At 28.6% G+C, this 22,703-nt stretch overlaps 1 protein-coding gene across 2 annotated transcripts in view; it reads right to left on the bottom strand.

Moving 5' to 3' along the window:
• Positions 1 to 22,703, bottom strand: part of LOC129980970 (prominin-1-like) — a 196,114-nt gene that overhangs the window by 116,868 nt on the left and 56,543 nt on the right. Inside the window, exon 1 of one of the 2 annotated variants that reach the window (XM_056091518.1) lies at positions 7,148 to 7,169. The exons of the other annotated variant lie outside the window; for it this stretch is intronic. The gene's annotated coding sequence lies outside the window, so the exon portion shown is untranslated. Of the gene's footprint in view, positions 1 to 7,147; positions 7,170 to 22,703 lie in introns of those variants that run through there. 2 annotated transcript variants of the gene reach the window in all.

Below are 22,703 nucleotides of genomic sequence, written 5' to 3' on the forward strand. Positions count from 1 at the left end.
CAAATATAAATCAATACAGAAATACAGTGTCTCACAAAAGTGAAGGGACACTTGTGCTTTACAAAAGGAAACTGTAATAAAATAAATAAATAAGCATGTACAAAAAATTTTTGGGTGTGTTTCATATTTAAAGTTAGTAACAATTATTACATAACATACATTTTGTTAAAATATTAAAATATTAATTTAATAAAAATACAATTGTTTAGAACGGAGCAAAAAATGGCTCACATAAGTGATGGGACACTTACTTTTCCATCAAATATTTATCCAAAAATTTTACTTTTGAAAAGGTTTTAATATTTTGTTGGATTTCCTTTTACTTTTAAAACATGATTTAATCTTCTTGGGATGGATTCGACTAATTTTTTTGTGATTTCTGGAGTGATTTTACCTCATTCTTCTTGAAGCACCGATTTTAATTGTTGTTTTGAAGAAATGGTGTGTTTGCGAATTCTTGATTCCAACTCTTGCCAAATATTCTCTATGGGATTTAAGTCTGGAGATTGTGGTGGTGTTTTTATTATTTCAGGACAGTTATACAGCAGCCAGAGTCTAACGTTCAAAGCAGTGTGCTTGGGGTCATTGTCCTGGTAGAATTTAAAATCGTTATGAAGGTTCAATTTTCGTGCTGAAGATTTCAAGTTTTGCTTTAAAATGTCAATGTACTGATCCATTATACTGTCAATAAAAACAAGATTATCAACTCCAGCGGACGACATACACCCCCATACCATAACTCCTCCTCCATCATGTTTTACTTTTGGCACCAAGTTCTGTTTGCGAAATTCTTCCCTGGGTTTTCTCCACACCAAGATTCTACCGTCAGAACCAAATATATTAAATTTACTCTCATCAACAAATATAACTTTATTCCAGTAATCAGAATTCTTATTTATGTTGGATTTTGCGAAAGCTATCTAAGAGCTAAAGAGTTTTCTATTCTTTTCACTTACGAAGAATTTTTTCCTGGCTACTCTACCATGATATCCAGCAGATCGAATTACCCTTCTAATAGTCTCAGGATTAACAATTATTCCATATAATGCTTGTAAATCAGCAGCAACTTTAGGAACACTCTTTCTTGGATTTTTTTTTAATATTTCGAACGATAATTCGTTTTATTCCATTGTATAGCTTTGATGGTGGGCCAGGTCTTCTTTTATCCTGAATAATATGATTCTTTTTATATCGTTTAATGATACTGAAAACTGCTGTATGACTCAAGTTAACAGTTTCAGCAGTTTTTCTGATAGATTTTCCACGTTCAATATGCAAATTAATAACTAATTTTCGAATTTCAGGCGAAGTTTCTTTTCGTTTAGCATTCATGGCTGCACAGAGCTAAAAAACACAAAAATTCCAAAACAAACTGGAGAGAAATACTGTAGACGATTTTATAAATTGTTGCCAATTGCTTTTGAGTAAAAATAAAACCACCAAAAATATTTTTATTGCTTATTTCACACGATTTTTGTTGCATATCTAATGGTGTCCCCTCACTTATGTGGGCTATTTTTTGCTCCGTTCTAAACAATTGTATTTTTATTAAATTAATATTTTAATATTTTGACAAAATATATGTTATGTAATAACTGTTACTAAATTTAAGTATGAAACACACCCACAAAAAATGTGTACATGTTTTTTTAATTTATTTTATTACAGTTTCCTTTTGTAAAGCACAAGTGTCCCATCACTTTTGTGAGACACTGTATATAATAGGGATAGTAGCTATGATAGTAAATGTTAGTTATTATAAAAAAAATAGCAAAAAAAGATTTTGATGACCAATGTTGCTGTTTTTAAAATGTTACTTGTGATGAAGATAATTGTTTCAAATCAAACATATGTGACGAAACAAGTGGAGAATGCTTTTGTCGATTTTGTCCTTTTTCATAAACGTGTTTTGTGTATTCATAAATGTTCATGTTTTGTGTTTTATAATAAAGTGAAGAAAGGAGATCATGAATTTTTTTCTCTTTCATCCATTGGGTCCAAAATTCAATATAGATCTACAACTTCGGAAACAACGAGACACTTCATCTCATTTAAAAAAAAAAAATTTTTTTTAGTTCTCTGCGTTTTTCAACATTACAATCTCCTACACATGAGTAGACTGATCGACAGACATTAAGATTTCAGATCGAAAACATCAAATTTTGGTGTTGAAACCATGCGTCAACTTTATTCTATCTAGTTCATAAAATGTTTGAGATATCCCATTCACATTTAGATAGAGATACTGATAGAAATACTTCTCATTGACGAATTTCATCGGAAATTAGATAGAAATTTACACTTTCGAAGTAGTCCACTTGCCAAATTCAATCGGTCTAGTTCTTTGCATTTTTAGTTATAGTGCTGATATATACATATGCAAACAGATAGAATTCCAAAAATGTCAAGAGATGGCACAATGGTGAGATCAAAATTCTGGAGATTCATTAAAATCTGACACTCAAACTTTCGAAGATTATGATATTTTCTCTGTTCTTCGAATTCGAATAATCAAAAACTAAATAATAACCGCAGTAGAGAATCATTACTTTCTCGTATAGGTAGTATAAAGAAAATATAGTAATCGTCAAAAAAATTCGAACTCGAGATTTTGATGAATCTCCACATTTTAGACCTCCCTGCATTAGAAAAACATAATTTAAAAAAATGTATGTATGTCTGTGACAATGATAACTCAAAAAAGCTTTTAAGTAGACGGTTGAAATTTGGTCTTTACACCAAATTTGCATATTTTTATCAAATATTGAGTAAAATTTGTTCAGAGGAAGTTTTGGCTGTTCAAATATAAGTTAACACAATGATTACAAAACAAAATAGATAGAAAAATACAATTCCGTACACAAATTTAACATCTATATTGTAGACAACTGTCACATTTTGAGCCAAATTCAATCAGGGATGTTGATTGTCAGTTGGTATGTACTTTCAGAAGCACCTAAAAGCAATTAGCAATTATTTAAAAATGCAATGACTTAAATATATCACATTTAGTATGGAATCTTCGGACTATAGGTACAGTTTTGTGTCAAATTTTCTTTCCAATCGATTGAGGAAAACGTTTCTAAAACACAAATTTGATTTTTGGATATTATTAATGCGTGCCAGGGATTAATCACCAAATAACTCGCCAAGGATGACACGACAGATTCAGTAAAAATATTAAATTCACGCCAAAAGTTAATATTATGTAACTATTGTACGCCAGTGTCATGTAATTCGTTGTCTGACATCAGAAATTTATTAGAGAGTAAGTGAGAAAGTTTTGTGGAGAATACTCCCCCTGATTTTATTTATTTATTTTCATTGTTGTATTAATACTGTTTATTAATCCGAAAAAACAATGCTTTTAGAAACTCATCTATCTGAATTGCTTCAACTTGCCAAAATAAACATTTACCTAATGATATCAATGCTCAGATTTTGAATGATAGAACAAATTGACACCACAAACATTTCTCGCCAAACTAAGGCCTTAAATTCAATTTACCCAAGCCTCTCTCTCAACGAAGTCCAAAATTCAGTTACAACAATTCAATCTCAGAACAAAATGGAAAATACAGAAATCCTTTCCGACACACAAAGCTCTCGCGATGCATACATCTTCTAATTAACGTGCTCGTCCAGATGAGCGAAGGGGGGTTGTAGAGCAGCGGCGAATTAATTAGCACACTTCTGAAAATCAGATCAATAAGTAAAGCGCATGCCCCGAAAGATCACGTATCGGATGCAAACTAAGCCATTTCCACACTAATGAGCGGACGGATGACTTGAAGCCGCTCTGGCTAAGCGATCCGTGCCCAACTCCATTAACCCTGGAGAAGCTTTTGTTTATGCAAGCCCCGGTGAAAGAGAATTGGGGGGAGGAAGTAATTCATTACCTGCACCCCGCTTTATAAATCTAGGTATCTGTTTTACGAAGATTACCACCTCTTCATGGCCCCCAATGACGTGATTAAGTATCCTTTTTTTTTCCCTTCTCTTTTTAAAACTTTAACACCTTTTTTACTCCATCAAGAACTGATACTTGCGTTTGAAAGCAGATGAGTTTACGATCCGAAGATTTGTAAGACATTTTTCTGGCAGTTGTATTTTGTTATAAATCGTTACCTGCACTCTACTTTATAAATCTAAGTAGTTACTTGACATATCCTCCAAACATTTGAATTCTTGGGCTCCCAAAGACAAAGTCCGTGGTTAAGTACCATCTTTTATTCCTTTATAAAAACTTTGGCACCTTTTTTCCATCAGGAACTGACACTTTTATTTCCATACGAGATTATGATCTATATATTTGCAAAGCAGTTTCTAGCAAATGAGTTTCTTGGCAATTCTTTCACCATTTTTCTAAATGAATTAGTTGTAATTTAGAACTTTTTTCACCGTAATTTTACGCTACCCTATGCTCATACATTCACCATACGTTTGGCGCAGCATGGCCCTTTTTGGATTTTGTGCCATTAAAATCAAACTCTAACTCTTGGTAATTCTCTCAGTTGATAAATTTTGCATTGACCATTTGTGAAATGTGTTGCAGTCTTTACGTCTAAAAATGCCTTCGCAACACACAGCTATATACTCTATTTTATATTCTCGTACAACTAAATTACATCCAAAAGAAAAAAATTAGAGCAGTGTAAATAATTTCATCTATAGATATACACTCGTACACTTTTGTGACGACTTGCCACTATCCACTATGCCAGCTAGGCTGTAGAGACAATCATTAACCACGATGCCAATTGGTCGACTAGAATCTGATATTTTTCTCAGCTGCAGAGAGTTACTATTATTCGTTCTTTTTGAATTTTCTTTGTTTTGTTCTTTTTTGTGTAAAAATAAATCGTTGTCTTTAGTGCAGCAGCTTTTTTTATGAAACTGATTGAAGCGCCTTTAACGGCAAACTTTAGAAATAAGACATTATACTTTAAAACTAGGACAGGAAATTAAAAAAAAAATTCTAATGAATGAAGTTTAAATTGTCTCTCTACTTATACCGATATGTCAATTCGAACTTTTGAAATACCCTTTCTTTAAAATATCACCATCAAAACAATGTCACGATACCAATGAAGAAACGGAATACTTTAATATGGAATAAAAATTACTTAATAAATCCAATGTTCTTTAATATCAGGAGAATATTGTGGAGAAAGAAAGCATGATTTGATGTTCTTGAATTGTTTTACTCCAGTCATTATAGTAATATGAACCCGAAATAGGAAATAATTTCAGACAGCTAATTAAATTACCGATATATATAAAAGGTCATTATACCCGAAATCGATAATATCCTTTTCTTTTTATTTATTTATTTTATCATTCTTTATTATAACTTTTGATATAAAAAAAAATCTCTGGACTTCTATTCTCGACTATGGACGTAGCAATCAATCTCAGAAGATAGCGTATCGCAATTTTATTTCAGACAAGCAATACTGTTGCACTTCTAACTTTTTTAATTCAAAGACTAGATGTAATGAAGAGATTTCGAGTAACGAAGAAGTGTAATGTAATACATTAATTAGTTCCTAACATTTGAATTTTATTTCTACAGTTATGAAGAATTCTTCACTAAAACGATTTGTAGTGCATAACCATTCATTTTTTTTTTCTGTTTTCAGTCTTTGCGCCTTTTTTACTCGAAAGGTCTCGCTCTTTTTCTCTGATTCAATCTCGCGTCTGTCAGTATACCAATAAAGATAGCCCTTCTTTGATTTTCGCCGACTAAAGATGAGACTGCCTGTCAGTACTTCCTAGTGATGAAATGGGAAAATTAAGTGTCAGAATAGGGTTGCTGTTCAGCGGATTTTATCGATAAGCCCGTCATTTTTTAATGTGAGGGAAGATAGTCAGATATCGATTTGGTGGCACCATTTTGGTGAGAAAAAGTTCATAGAAACAGCAGAATAGATTATTTAGCTTTAGCTTTTAGTTAAAATTTTATTTGTTTTGAAGGTGCATTGGAGGAGGCAATTCTGAGCTTTAAATTGGGAATTATGTTCAGAAAATCAAAATGGCACTTGACTTACAAATTTTCACTTCACAAACCAAACCACATCAATGCAAGGACGTTTGATCATTAAAAATCTAATGTACATTATTATTGGTTGGCACCAAGAAGGAAAGCATTTGTGTGAGAAAAGCCAAACAACATCAAAGCAGGGATTTTTGATACTTGCACTGATATTAATTAAAATAATGTCATGAAGACAATTTTGATTAAATTTGGAACTGTATTCAGATAGTCAGAAAGACATTTGACTTAACAAATCTTCACTGCAAAATTCCATATGAGTGGATTGATGTTTGATCCTGAAGGATTTAGTGTAACCTAAACCTATGTAGAAGACATTATTTTTGATGAAACCCGGACTCACAGAAAATGACATCTCGATTTCTAAAAGGAGATAGCAAAATTAATATACTGTATCCTTTGGGAACAGATTGATATTAAATAATAATTGAAAAGGTTTCTAGACCTCAAATTCGAGATAAGTAATTTTTTTTCAGAATCTCCTCTATAAATTTTAACATGGTGGTAATTTTACTTTAAAGTTTCGGCCGGATTTTGGATTGTATGCTTGAGATCCGATTCTACCATATCCACAGTGCATTTTGGATTAATGCATGGTCCGCCTGTATGGACCAAACGCGCTCATGGTGGTTTGAAATATGAGTTTAGGAGAAAGGTGCGTGTACTGTACTTGCCTTTTAACTATGACTCAAAATTACGAAGTCCCTTTGACAACAAACCTCGTATTATTTTAAAACGAGGTGTTGAAATAAATCAAAGAATTTTACTCCAGGATCTCATTAACATGAAAAAACAACCAGAGACAGAATTAAGCCTGCCTTGACATAAGGATTGGTCTGAATGACCGCCGTCTCGATAGCATATGCGGAAATGAACCTAAAAATTTAATAACCACGATTTAAACACGAGTTTCATATACTTGTCATAGTTAAACTATCTCGAAGAAGGTCGCTCCGCCATCGAAGTGGTGGTAATCCGATTCAATGTTATATCCTCTAGGGAAAAGAAAACTTGTTACTTATATGGCAAAATATCATTCACAAACTTTTGGTCCAGTTTGATAACATTAAAAGATAATCATTTCTAAATTACCTTAGTCCTGCCAAAAAGCATCCGGAGTTATTGAATGACCGTCATCACGAGGGCACGCAGATGGGAATTAAGATTGAATTTTAAGGACCATCACCAGCTATGAACAGTCAACTGAATCATAAGTGCACCCTCTGCAAATAGTAACAAAAATGCAAAATTCGTTTTTTTTTTTTTTTGCAACATCATTTTTTTCAAATAATTTAAAATTTTGAATATACATATTTACCAATGATAGTAATATAAGCGGTTGAATTTAGCAATTAATGTCAATTTCTAAATTTTTAGCAGAACTCTTCAAATTGAAACTGAAAACGCATGACGAAAATCGCAAATCAATCATTTAGATAAATTACTTCAGTCAATATTTGAATTATATCAATACTTCTAATGGGGTCATTCATCATCACGTGATGACACAATAAGTGCTCACCCTAAATTTAATTTTAATTGAGGCATAACGGGAGAAAACGATATGCCATCACAGCACAATGAGAAATAACGTATTTCTATATATCTCATTTGTCATGCGCAGTGAGGCTTACGAAGTCACGTGAATTAAATCCTTTCAACTAACCTGCGTTTACAGCGATTAAAATTTTCACTAGTTTCACTTCCACTGTGAAGAGAAAATTTTGTGAAGAAACAGATTGAAACGCGATATAATCAAATACTACGTGCTGACATAAAAGTTGCCAAGGACGTATATTATATGAAATTTCACTGACATAAAATTCAGATGTGACTTTCGGTATATTAATTTTCAATTGTTGTAATAGTTACACGAATATGAAAAATTACTTTCCTTTTTTAAACATTGCTGTTTTTTATTTTTTAAATATATTTGCAGTTAACGAAGATGAAGAATTTTAAAACCAGATTTGCTCATTCCTCAGAAATTTTTATTATTTTGCTTGAATTTTAATTTTTTTTAAAATTTTAATTGAAGGTAAATTACTCTTTAATCTGAAATTTTATCTAAAGCATGTGAAATATAAAATGTTTTAAATCTGGGTATGAAATAATTTATAGTGGATTTAAAAAATAATTTTTATTTATTTATTTATTTTGTTTTGCTATTCTATTTCATTAGAATTTTAAAATTTGACTTTTTATAATTACATTTTACACATTAGCTTACATCGTGCAATTACATATTTAAACAACGGGTGTGGTCTTCCTAAAACTTTCTCGCATACACTCTAATAAGCATGTAACGCCAGAGAACGTTTTGCATTTCATTGGTGAACAATAATTACAAAATATTAATGTTTAGCGTGAATTCAGAATTTTTACTGAATCTATCGTGTTATCCTCGGCGAGTTTTTTATCGATTAATCCATGGCCTGTCATTAATAATATCCAAAAATCGATTTTTGTCTTTAGGCATGCTTTTCTCAACCGATTGGAACAAAGATTTGACACCAAACTGCACTTGTAGTCCCAAAATCCCATATCAAATTTGTTATTTTTAAGTTATTGTGTTCTTAATTATTGAATGAACCAGTCAATGAACCAGTTGCTGGATTTGGCTCAAAATCTAACAGGTGTCTACACTATAGACAAATCTGAGTACCGAATTTTATCTGTCAAGCACTCTTCATTTTATAGTTATCGTGTTAACTTATATTCGAATAACCGGGACAGAAGAACTTCCTCTCAATAGATTTTACTCAAAAATTGATAGAAATTGCAAATTTGGTGTAGTGACCGTATGCCAAATTTCACCCACCTAGTTCAAAGCATTTCTAAGTTATTTTTGTCACAGACAAACAGACAGACGAAAGAACATTTTCTAAAAACTTGTTTTTCGAACTCAAAGAGGTCTAAAACATAGAGATTCGTCAAAATATCGAGTTCGAATTTTTTGACAATTACTATACTTTTTTATACTACGTAAACGAGAAAGTAAAAAAAGCGATTTTCGATAAAATTGAAGAGGTTAATGAGTAAAGGCAAAACTGGAATACTTTTGCTATACTGAGAACATAAATAAAATTAATGGAATTTTATTTGCTAATTAAAACCGATGCAATGCAAATCAAAGAATTTAGAATTCTAAACAAAATATTTATCTTCTTTTTTTTCCTGCTGGAACAGATCTTTTTGCGGAAAATAAAATATTTAACTTAGGTGCACATTAAAAAAAAATTGTAATGCAGAGCCTATTTACATATAAAAAATATTAAAGCTATGTTCTGGACGATCTGAATGGATTTGTTTTTCTCACTTTCGAAAATTATTACTTTATTGATTACAACTGCAATGATAGAAAACAATTTCCCAACATTTGAAGAAACATTCTTATTTAGTTTTCTGTTTTCCAAAACAAAACGGGGAAAAAAAAAAAAAAAAAAAAAACGTCTGTCAGAAAAATAAAATTGTTTTATTTTTGTAGCATAGACAAAACTTTACAGAATCTATTTAATCCAATTATAAAATATTTTAAAGAAAAAAAACTTTCAATGATTCTTTTTTTTTTCTGCTACTGAACAAATAAATGAATTGTATACTTCAGTTATAAGGCTCTGGAGTCAACTTACAAGACATCAGATTTACGTGATTAAAATAAATGCGTCTAATCAAAAATTTTCTTTTGTTGCGCTATGACGTAAGACTAAAATCAGCAAATAAAAAATTAGTAATAGATTTGAAAATTAAATTAATTCGCTTCTTATGTTGCGAATCTTGTGAATGTGAATTAGCTCCATTTTGCAATTTAAATTGAAACGGAATAGATATTCGACAAAAAAAAAGACACCTGGTTTGGTAACCAAATATTAAATTGTTTGGGAGCGGTAATATATTCATGGAAATAAAAAAATTAGTTAAAATTAAAGCATAAAAATAAGTTTTATTAAATATAAGAAACTGATATGTATGCTATACATAACTAACCTTTATAACAAATCGTTATTAATGTTTTAAAAAAGCGAAGAAAAATTTCTTAGATGGTATTTTTTTAACAGGATTGAAATATTTCTATTCGTTGACACAGCATTTTTAATGTGAATGAATTTTCGTTAAAACGATAAATGCTTTTAATACACTTATATTAGTCATTTAGAAAAAATATTTTTCTTCGCTTAAATTTGTCATAACTAGCAAAAGCTTTTCAGCAAATATTTTTTGTGTCATTGCTCACGAAACAAAATAAAAAAACGGCAGAAATTCAAAGAAAAAGCAATTTAAATACATTTTATCAACAAATCTTCAATAATGGAAACGAAATTACTTAATTTGAAAAAAAAAACTTACGAATTTCTTAAGCATGAAATTGTATTACAAATTCTTTTACGATCATATTTTTGAATTGCAAACGATTTTTTTCTAAATTATTACATGCATCTTTTCGTTCTAATTCAAAACAAACTAAATAAAGATAAACTAAATAAATTCATCCGTTCCAAAATCTTTTTCAAATTTGATCTCGTGTAACCGCTTTGATTTGGAAATTTAAAAAACAAAACTTTGAATAGCTCCTTCATGCAAAATAATATGCATCGAATGTTACAATTCCCAGCCATTAAAATGCTACGGATCATTGACCTCAGTTGAATAACATTTCTTCCAACATCGTTCTCCAGCTACAGTCGTCATTCAGTAATAAATAAAATTAACAAAAACGGCTTCTTCTAACTCAAACGTTCTTATTGAATAATATTTCAATAAGAACATTTTTAATTAACATAAAGATTCAAATATAAAAAGCACTATATTTAATTCTTTAACGCTTAATCACGTAAATTCTTTGAATATATCCCCGTTTCCAATTTTAAATCTAGATAAATGCCGTTTGATAGTTAACTGAGTAATTTGATTTAAAAAAATATTTTCAATCCCTTTCAGAAATGAAAAAAATTATCATCATTTTCAAAAATCCTCTCGAAAAACTCTCTCCCTTTCTTTCTCTGAAATTTTCATGAAAATGTTCTTGGAAAAAAATCAATAATAGTTCAAACAATCACATTAATAAGACAGGTTACTCAAAATTAAACTATTTACGATTTAGGAAAACATTTTGAAAAAAAATACAATCGTTTCCAAAACAATTTATTTTGTAAGTAATTTTAAAAAACGAAAGCCAGCAATCTTAAAAAAGGTTCATTGAGTTGAATGAAGAAATAATGAAACAAAATTTAAAGAGGTAATTCATTTATAATTAGAATGTAAATTTCCATCGTATTTGCACAAATTACTTTAAAATGATGTTGCTAAAATTAAGGAATACATAAAAACGGACAAATAAATAAGTAAAAAGGAAAGTATCTTATAAAGCCCAAACGAAAAATGAAAAATAACAATAAACATGATTAAAAAACAGAACTTAGTTTCAGAAGCAGGTATTTGCTTGAGATAAAAAGAATGTTTTTTTGTTTTTTGTTTTTTTTAAGTAGAATGAAAAAATGCCATTAGAATGAAGCATTATGAAGGTTTCGAAGCCTTTGAATAAAATTACTTTCATCATTTCTTTTTCGTTGAAAAAAAACTTAAAATTGGATAATTTCAAAAGTTTCACGGAGGATAATTCCAGGTTTTTTTAAGTATTCATTTGAAAAATACATTTACCTGTTCCGGTATGGTAAATAAAATAATTCTAGAACGAAATTTTAAATTGCATTTCATTTTCATTTTCCTTTATAGTATAAAATAAAAACAAAAACATGTACAAAAAAATTTACAAAAACATGTTGTTTTAACTATAGTGTAAAACAAAAGATCGTACCTAAATAAACCAGTCTCATTTTTTAAAGAAATAAAATTCAATCAGCATTGTGTTGCTAGTATTTTATTTTGATCTCTGTTAATCTAATATGCAAAAATGAATGTTTGTTTGTTCCTATTTTATGCGCTTCCCTACCATTCATCCCATTGCGAAGTAACCTTGCCAATATATTGCTTGCACTTATGCGAAGGTTATAAGCACAGTACAGTTATATCTAATACATAAAAATGAATGTTTGTTTGTTCATATTTTAAGCGCTGGTTTACCGTTCATCCAATTGTGATAAAACTTTGCTAACTTATTGCTTGCACTTGCGCGAAGGTTATAGACATAGTACAAATATTATATTTATAAATATAATAATATCAAAAAATAGAATAAATGCTATTTATATTCTCTTTTATGTATCATTCGATTCCAATGAATGTATTTATCGTCGACAATAAAATAAATATCATTCTTTCTATCATTCCTAATTAAAAAAGATAGCAATTTCAAATTTCAAACGATTTTTCTAAAATTATTTCTTCTGCGGCAACAACCAACCGGATACCCAGATAAAAAAAAAAACTAAATTACTTTAAATTAAAATTTCCTCAACCACTTTTGTGTAGTGTTTTCATCTTTATTATTAAATTAAGCAACTTAAAAAATAAAATTAAAAGAAATTTAATACGTACAATTCTGATCCAAAATTTAAAATTAAAATGGAAGTTTTTTGAGTTTGAAAAATGTGTTAAACAATTTTTAATAAAATTTCAAATTTACTGGAAGAAAAAAACTCTAAATTTAACATTTCTTCTGATTAGATACAATGGATAAATAGAATAAAACCAAAAAACTACCAACTGAATCTGTGATAAACTCTTCTTCTTTATTTTACTAAGCTCTATAAATAAAATTATCAGAATAAAAATTTGTAAATATAAATATAGCTCTCATGTTAATTAACAAATTGTTTTGTTTGTAAGAAAAAATATCATCCTAAAATCTTATAAAAGTTGTTGCAAATAATTAATTTATGATTATATAAATAACTTCCCGGAAGTACGACGTGATGAATATAGTAAATAAAGTAAAGATGAGTTGACCTGCATTAAAAAAAAAGAAATATATTTTTACTATTATCGACAGTTTATAAAAGATTGCAATCGAATTTTTTAGGAAGTATATTTAGATTGCAGTTTTCAGAAATCTAAAGCTATCAACTTTTATGTTTTGATTTAAATACATTTTTAGCAGAATCTATCAAGTGAATCCGTTACGTTTTCATGCGTTGCGAAATTTTTAGTCGTATCATTAATTGTAAAGATACGCTTCATTTTACAAGTTAAAATGATGGCAGATATTTTTATATAGCATAGGTTTCTAGGTAATATTAGATTTTAAACCAGAATGATGTTTAATTCAAATGAAAAATACTTGTAGTTTTATTGCTAAATTTGTGATAGGGTTTTCTTTGTATGTGTTTTGCATTTTAGTAAATGAAATGTATTTTATGTATTATGTTTCAAGCGAAAATTAAAAGCATGAAAATTATAAAGATTTTTATTTTTTTTATTTTTGCATCTTTCTTCCGCATTAGGACATAAAAATAAGCAAAAAAAGTTTGAAATAAAAATTAATGTGAGGCATCGCGGCATAAAACTATAAACACACAAAAAAATTACTAAAAAATTATTTCCATTTGGTTAAGTTATAATCATATATTTATAGTCAATCTTTAGGCAGCTTTATTTTATAGTGCATTAAAACTACTGATGATCAATCACGTGTGAATGACGTAATGTTCTTTTAAGTCTTAAGGCTTATATGTCATAAATAAAACGGTGAAAGAAATCAAAAAGTGCAAACGATAACGCTTTATAAAATATAAAACTTTTAACAACATTCGTTTTTTTTAATACACAGTTTTAAAACGTAGAATATCAATTACTTTCGAGGAAAAATAAATTCTCTCAAATTCTCCATACCTTTCAATTCTCCGCCAACTTGAATTATTCTGTCGATAAATGACAAAGAATAAAATGAAATATAATTTCATTTGCAATAAATAAAACGGTGAAAGAAATCAAAAAATGCAAACGAAAAACGAATAAATGCAAATTTATACATTTTATCGGATATTCAGATGAACGATACATTTTTTTGTTCTTAGAGTTTCTGTGCTTATTTAATTTTTAATAAGTGGAATAAATCCGATAGATAACAGCTTATCAGATGTATCCAAAACAATATTAAACTAACAAACACTTTTAAACAACTTTTAAAAGATAAATAAGTTGATTTTAATAGGCTCTTTGTATATATTTATTTTTGCAAGACTTGTGCAATTAATATTTTAAAATTCTTTCTAGCAAATAATTTTCTAGCAAAATATTGTGCAATTAATATTTTAAAATTCTTTCTAGCAAATAATTTTTTTATATAAATGAAAAATTCTGAAATATCTATTATTTAGTAATGACTCAGAATGAAAAGGTTATTCACACACATGAAAATGATTCAATGTGTTGAATCAGCTTTCAAGATTCTACCTACACATAAGAAAAACAGAGAGTATAACTTCAGAGGGATATTAGGTATCTTTACAGCTCATAAATGTATCTACTCTAATAAAAGTAATGAGGATGTGTGCAAAGATACATCCCAACAGTTAATTAATTAATAGAATAAGAGGTCTACACGTGTTGCTCAGGGTTTTTCAACCCAGCAATTAACTGCAACAACAGCAGTGACATATCTAAGGCTAGGTTATGACTATTAGACTTAATTTCCAATGCATCGAAAGCTACAGTGTAATTTGAGTAATTCAAAAGTTAATTCGAATTCGCCAATAATCAGATTTTTTTCCCTTAGATCTTTGAATTTCTTATTAGCACAAAGTGATTTAAGATTAGAATTTATTTTGTTTAGTTTAAAATGAAGCGTAAAAATTGCCGTCTGAATTGCTTTTGTTAACACAAGACCATCATTTTAATAGTTTTCAAATTTCATACTTAAAATTTTTTATATGATTTATGTATTGTTCTAGAACTTTATGACGACTTTTAATGAAATATGAGAACAATTATATATTCCTATTCAATTTTCACTCAGCCATTTTATCTTTCACAATCAGTATGACTTATTTATACCAAGACCCGTCAAAATGACGGTTTTAGCAGTTTCAAAGTTTGTCATATTTTATAGATCATCTATGCAATGATGGACATCAATAAGTACTTACATTCATTTATGCATCGCTTTCAGATATTTCTTCTGAAAATTTGAATTATATTTTTCATATGAAATTATATTGATTGATCCAGTGTTCGACAGCCATTATAATGGGATCTATTTTATTCCGATTATGATTCAGTTTAGAACTAAAAACTCTTGACTATCCTATAATTGCAAATGCAAATTGTTTTTCTTGTTTTTTTATTAATAATTGATGAATAATTATATTAAATGTCGTTTTTAATAAATTACATTGTTTAATTTATATAAACAGTGCTAAAAATTACAATGAAAGCCACAATGATCAAAAACCTATCAATATGACGTTTGCGATAAAATTAGGTATATATTTAAGATCAGTTGTTCGAGTGTTAATAAAATACAACCATTTGTACTTTCTGTCCCCATTGATCACATATAAATAATTATTAGCGTTTTTAATTCTTTACAGGATATTACTGAGATTACTACTTCTAAATCCATTAAGAATGGTCTCCCCCAAACTTTCTTGCATATTCTCTAATATAGGTGTTATCCTCCAGGTAAAAAAAAAAAGTGTGGACATTCGATGAGACAGACAACGCTTTGTATGGAACTGGCATATAATATCTACTAAATATTACTCTTGAGGTGAATTTAGCATTTTACTGTATCTATCGTGGGTTGCTTGGCGAGTTTTTTGTCGAATATACCCTGGCATGCTGTATATATCCGAAAATATCCGAAGAATTTGTGTTTTAAACTGTTTTTTTCTCAACTGATGGAAACCAAAATGTGACTTAGAACTATAATTGTAATCACAAAAACACATACCAAATTTGATAGATTTAAGTCATTGCATTTTTGAACAGAAATTCAATTCCTAGTTGGATTTGGTTCAAAATTTGATAAGTGTTTATAATATAGATCTTAAACCTGTGTACCAAATTTTATTTATATATGTCTAATCGTTTTATAGTTATCGTATTAATTTATATTCGAACAATTGGATATACAAACTTCCACTGAATAGACTTTGTTCAAAATTTTATAGAAATCTGCTAATTTAGTGTAAATACTATATGCCAAATGGTCTAAAAAAAGATAACTCAAAGCATTGTTGAATTATCTTTGTCACAAACAGACAGAGGATAAACATATTATAAAAATGTGATTTTCGAACACAGGGAGGTTTAAAACAAAATCTCGAATTCAAACTTTATGATGATTACAATATTTTCTCTATACTTCATACACAAGAAAATAAAAAGTGATAAAAAAAATTCTCACTCTTTTAAAAACTTAGGTCACAATAGGTGTAAGTTCAAAGAATAATATATAATTTGTTCATTAGAATTGTCTACTTATAAATTAAAATTGTTATTTTTGAAGTTATTAAATTTCTTATAATTTTAATTATCACTTTATTTAATAAAATTATTTACTATATATATTTATTAATTACGAATATTTTAACTTTTATATTGCTAAACTTAATCGCTACAGTCATTTTTAGATTCAAAATTGAAATGTTTTCTTACTGTTTTAAGCCCAGTTTTTTAAGCGCAATTTTTAAATAAATGAAATTTTTATAGTGCTTTAAACAGTTTCGATGGCCTAAGCTTTATTGTATTTTTAAATAAACGAAGAGATCAGAAAAGTTTTAAAAAATCAAGAATAACTACAAACTTTGATTCTTTTTTTTTTCATTTGAACCAAACTTTAATTAAGCGCTCTGCATAGCTGAGATTTTTAATTTTCCAGTAAATATCTCATATTAAACAATAAATAAGCTATAATTTAAAAGAACTAACATCTGAAAAATTCTTGTTCCAATTTTTACCATACAAAAAATACGTCGGTACATCTTCAATCAAAAACCTCATTGGCGATATTAACGATATTTCAATCGACAAAATGTCGCCAGTAGAAAAAATCGCTGCGTCAATATGGTAACCCTAATTGACGAATGTGGATGAATCAAACAGAAAATAAATTTAAAAAAATAATAACAATTAGCAAAATTTTGGAAAAGGAAACATAAGAATCGTCAGATTACAACTGTAATTATATTACATTTTCATTCGTAGAAAAAAAATAAATAGGGTTAATTCAACACAACTTTTTTTCGAAATGAGGTAACAAAATTGAAAAATTCTGGTTTCGGTTACAGGTTTGAAAATCAAATATCCGTGCCAATAGATTGTAAAATCGTATAAAAGCATTTACTTAAATCGAGCATGTCTACAGGGAAATAGAACAGTAATTTTTTTATTCATTGCAGATGCTAAGAGAATCGCTTTGTAATTTTGCATTTATTTTAAATTCTAATTAAGATTTTGAAAAAGAAAATGATAATTGTCCAGTAAAACGTGTTGATAGTTTTTCTCTCTCGAGCACCCAGTCCAACCAGTTCTGTTGATATAACTAAGACTTGATTTCTTCAATCCATGTTTGAATTCTAGCCGTACTTTTAGCTTAAAAAAGTGCACCATTTTTTTCCCCAACAAAATTCAGCATATGTATTTAAACTATTGTATCATTTTTAAAATTTAATTTTGAATTTAATTATTCCTTCTGTCTAAAAATGTAGCAAGGGAATTATGTCAAATTAATAAATTATTAAAATTAGAAGGGATAAAAGACAAAATTGAGAGTGCCGAATCTTTGAATCATTGTCAAATTACGATTAATACTGCATACACTTATAAATATTAAATTTCTCATTCTTCCTAGTATTGTGAGAGCATTATTGTTATAAGCAAGAAAAAAAAAGATACATACAAATTTATTTCTATACTTCAAATACATAAAAAAATTTTAATTAAAAAATTAGCAAAAAATTTAATTATTTATATCAAACAATTTAAATATTTATGTCAGCATAAAAATTAATGTGAATATTACTTAAACATTAATAAATGTCTATATTATTTAAAAACTACAATTTCGAATTTAATTTTTAGCATTCAATTGATGTAATTGATAATTGTTGGCAATTAATTTTCATACTTTTTACAAGACAGATTTGCAAGCAATAATCAAACAATTTTGATATAATTATATAAATTTTTTGCAATTAATTAATTAATTTCAATAATTTTTTACAAATAATTAAATCTTTTGCAATCACTATGTAATGTAAGAAGAGATTAGCGAAAACATTTTTCAGTGATATGTAAATCTCTACAAATTAACTAATTCAACCAAAGTTAGTATTCTAATTTCAAACAATTGTAGCTAAATATATGAAAAGGTCTATGTTGGCTCGTATGTTTAGGCAACATAACCTTCTTTTAGGTTCTTCTTGAAAAAGTTGGCACTAAATATATTATAGGAATAAGGATTCACTAACCCTCAAAAGTAATGGCAAGTCAGCACTAGATAGATAATTTTCCTCCACCTGTCTTCCAAATACTGTGAATCAATACATAGCTTTTGTATTTCGTAGAAAGATAAAGTGAAGGAGTATGAAATTTGGCATCACCCTTTCGAACGTTTGGGTCTAAATTTTAATTTAAAAAATCTGCAAATTTTGTCAGAGAAAGGCATACCAAATGTCATCTATCTCACTATGTTTTTGAGGTATCGTGTTTATACACATACGAATAAACAGGCAGATAAATAGATGGTCATCCATGAAAAATTTATATATAACTGCATTTCTGTCTGTAAAATTACATAACACATTTCATCTATCTAGATCTAATCATTTTTTAGTTGTCCTAATACACACATGCTGACTTTCCTCCCATAGATTTCACTAAAAATTTGATAATAATTTAAGAATTTGATGTCAGGATCATAAATTTATTTTCATCTCTTTATCACAATACTTTTTTCAGTTACAGGATTCATATACAGGTAGGGAACCATACAGACCTATTTCAAAGTTGGTTTTTAAAAAAAATCTCATCATTCAATGGTTTTTAAAAAGTAAGTATGAAATCATTTAAAGTCTTTCCGTTTATCAGTGAAAATGAAAAATGATAATATAATAATCGTTTAAAATATGGCTCACTAATAGTGTAATTGGCAAAATTTAATATAACTATGCAATAAAAATACTTTTTAAATACTAATACACTTTTAACATCAGTAACATGCGAAAATGTTTACATGATACATTAGATGCTATTTCCAGTGTCACCTCGTCATATGACTATGGCTCAAACATGACGAGGTCCGTTCTAAAATATCCATTGTGCTGTTTCAAAATGGAGCATCAATATAAATAAATTTAATTCAAAATAATGATTATTTTTCAATACAACATAATAACATTAAGGATTAATTAACTAGGTGTAATGATATAGCTTATTAATTTCGCAATTCTGTTAATTGACAACCATTAACTACACATTCAGCACATTGGGTGCCACGTGAAAGTAACCAGGTGATTCATGCTTATTTTCTAATTATACGATCTTTCTCTCCCATAGATAAGAGATAGAAAAGAAGGGGGTCGTCTAATTAGATATAAAATCTGAATTTCAAGCATATCATACCATAAGAATGAATGTGTTAATTAACAAAAGCTTGTGGATTCTTCGCTTATCCCCACTCTTTCACAATCGATAAAATAAGAGGCGAAAATTATTCATTCATTCAAAATATGCAAGTCAAGAAACATTTAATAAGTACTTTACTCAGGGAAATGATCTCTAAGATTTAGATTTATTTTCTTTAAAAGAAAAAAAGGAGATTTATGTTTTTTTAAATAGATAAAAGAAGTTTTAATTCATCAAAGAATGAATTCCATAATTGATAATTTAAAAAAAAATGTTTTTTCGGTCTTTTCTCTTTAATTAACTAGTATTGTGTAAATGAATATAAGCCTTTTTAATGAGCTTTGAAATAATGAAGAACAATGAATGCTTTAAAAATGGGGTATCAATTTTTCTTATATTTATTTCTAGTCGCCATCTGAATAACTGGAAATTGTTTCAGCATCAAGAAAAATTCAAGGTTTAAATAAAATGGGGGAGAAAAATTCAAAAGGATTCAAAAGGACTTTCTATTGCGAAAAGTCTTTCAACTGGCCACCTGTAAAATTAAGTTGCTAATCTAAAGATCGAAAATTCGAGCTCGAAAAGGTGCGTCGTGCTTTTTCAAGAAAAAAAGATGTACCTAAACTGAAAGTATTGATACATTTGCAACAGTACATTTCTCGAGCTCCTGACACATATTACGATAAAAATAATTGCATGGACTCTAACAGTGTCAATATGAGCACGCGAAAGAAATTTCAATACATTTGAAAATTGTTAAAAACTATATGCCTCCTATCATGGCTATTGAATAATTTTCAAAGTCTCATGTGCTTAGAAGTACTTAGCAGCAAGTCAAAGAAATTGGATTTGCATTATATAGTAAAAAAAATCCTTTTGGCAAGCTGGGAGGCAAGGTTAGATTCCTTTAAATCTAAGTTACTTGTCTGGCAACATAAATTGTTGATGTTAGAAACAATCAAAATTAGGACTGGAAAATTACTTTTCAGAGCCTAAAATATTGCAGTTATCGAAAAACATTAAATACAAAAGTTGTTCATCTTAATGAGGCTCTAATTTGGCTAATTGGGTTTATTTTTCTATCTTCAATATTAAGAAAGTTATAGCGAAATGAAAAATTCAACCCTCCACCATTTCCACCCCCTTTGAGTTAGATGGGCCATTTTCGAATTCGTTCGGAATTTTTAAATTTCTAACAACATATTCCAAGCCATTTAAAATATAAACAATATATACATATATAAACTTTTGAACAAAGGGTGGTTTTGGGTTCTAGGGACCATGATTGGTAAAGAACTGAAAAAATTTTCCCAAAAGTCTTATCATGGGAACCATTGTAATAGGTGGTCTTCCTATCAAAATCTACCTAAAAGTTTGATAAATTTATCTAAAAACCTAATTGAGCCGCATTAATATCATCAGAACGTACTATCACTACGAGTTGGTTATGGCTGTCATATTTTACAATAAATTATAACAAGTCTATTTTTTGGTCATGTCTGCTTTGTAATAGCATATATATTTATTATAATTTAACGTTCTCTTATTTTTCGTAACATGAAATGCGACTTAGGATTATCTGGGAATGGACGCAAAACCGCACTATCTATCCGCAAATATTTAAATTAAATACTTTTCTCACGTTAAATATATCGCATATTTTTTTAATAGATTGCATGTAAAACCATGGCGATGAATATAGTAAGAAAAATGCCAAAGCGTTGTTTAAAAAAGTTACTGATACATACAAATAAGACAAATTATCATAATTTGTCATGAAATTGAAACATTTATAATTTGACCTTCAAATAATATTTCCGTGTTTTTTTTTTTTTTTTTTTTTTTTTTTTTTCATGAAGAGTTAAGATTAACAAACAAAAGTTCAAAGAATCTTCATATTGTTGGTAAAAGGCTAGGAATCTATTTCATAATTTTTTAATATTTTTTAATTTTCATGGTATTGTAATATTGTATTCAAATTATCACTATCCATAATGAGTCTTCGTCTAATTTCATTGAGTTCGACACATTCTGTTCTGTCGTGCTGAACCGATCCTATTTCCTCACATATACATGTGTTGTCTTGAATACTTCTTAATCTGTAGAAGTATTCAGGAAATCTTTCATATCTTGATATAATTTGCCATCGGGTGAAATATTCTTTTCATAATTTTTAGTTCCGGTATGAATTCATATGTCATGCGTCCTTAGACTCTTACCCCCTATCGAACAAATTTTAACGCCATTTCTTAGAGATTTATTAGCCATGATTTGTTAATCCATGGCTTTGATCAAAATACTAGAAAAACGACAATGAAATGTTTAGCAAATATGTAAAAAGATGCCTTAACATGTTTTTATCAATCCATGGCTTTGATCACAAAATTAGAAAAGTGATAATGAAATGTTTAACAAATATCTAAAAAAATGCCGTAACATGTCTTTACGAAAACAAACTAGTTACAGCATTTCTAGTTGAATCGAAATAAAAGATTAATACAGATGAAATCTTAAAATTTTAAATACTCAATTCTATTACTAAAATCAAAATACTACTCATATAAATTAAAACATATTGTGGTTCTGTCCATAACATAGTATGTCGATTGAAACAATGATTTATTTATTAATGTTGCTTAACTATCGTTGCCATATTTTAAATATCATCATTCATTCAATTTCATAAAATAAAATGTATTTTAGCAGCCACTGCTTTCAATAAGAATTCGTAAGGCATTTAAAATAAAATGGATTTCTCCAGCAGAACTCGCATAGAAATTTTTCAGTGCCTATTTCAGCGGATATCCCAATTTAATATTCGTGGCTGGTAGTTTCAATATAAAATAGCACTCTTAATAATTCCAATACACAAAACGACCCTGTGAAACATTTTTTTTTTATAGAATGTATCTCTAAAATAGAATTTGGGTTCTCTCAGACTGAATAAGTAAACAAATGTAAATCTGACACTTTAAATACAAATCTACATACAAAATATGCAAAGGAAGTGTCTCTACAAAGTAATTTATAAAAGGAATATTTCTTTTACATTCAGAGCTTACTAGATTGTCATTTCGTATAAATCCAATCCCACCATGTTAGAATAAGAAAAATAAACATA

Source organism: Argiope bruennichi, chromosome 8 (assembly GCF_947563725.1).
Source record: "Argiope bruennichi chromosome 8, qqArgBrue1.1, whole genome shotgun sequence".
NCBI lineage: Eukaryota > Metazoa > Arthropoda > Arachnida > Araneae > Araneidae > Argiope > Argiope bruennichi.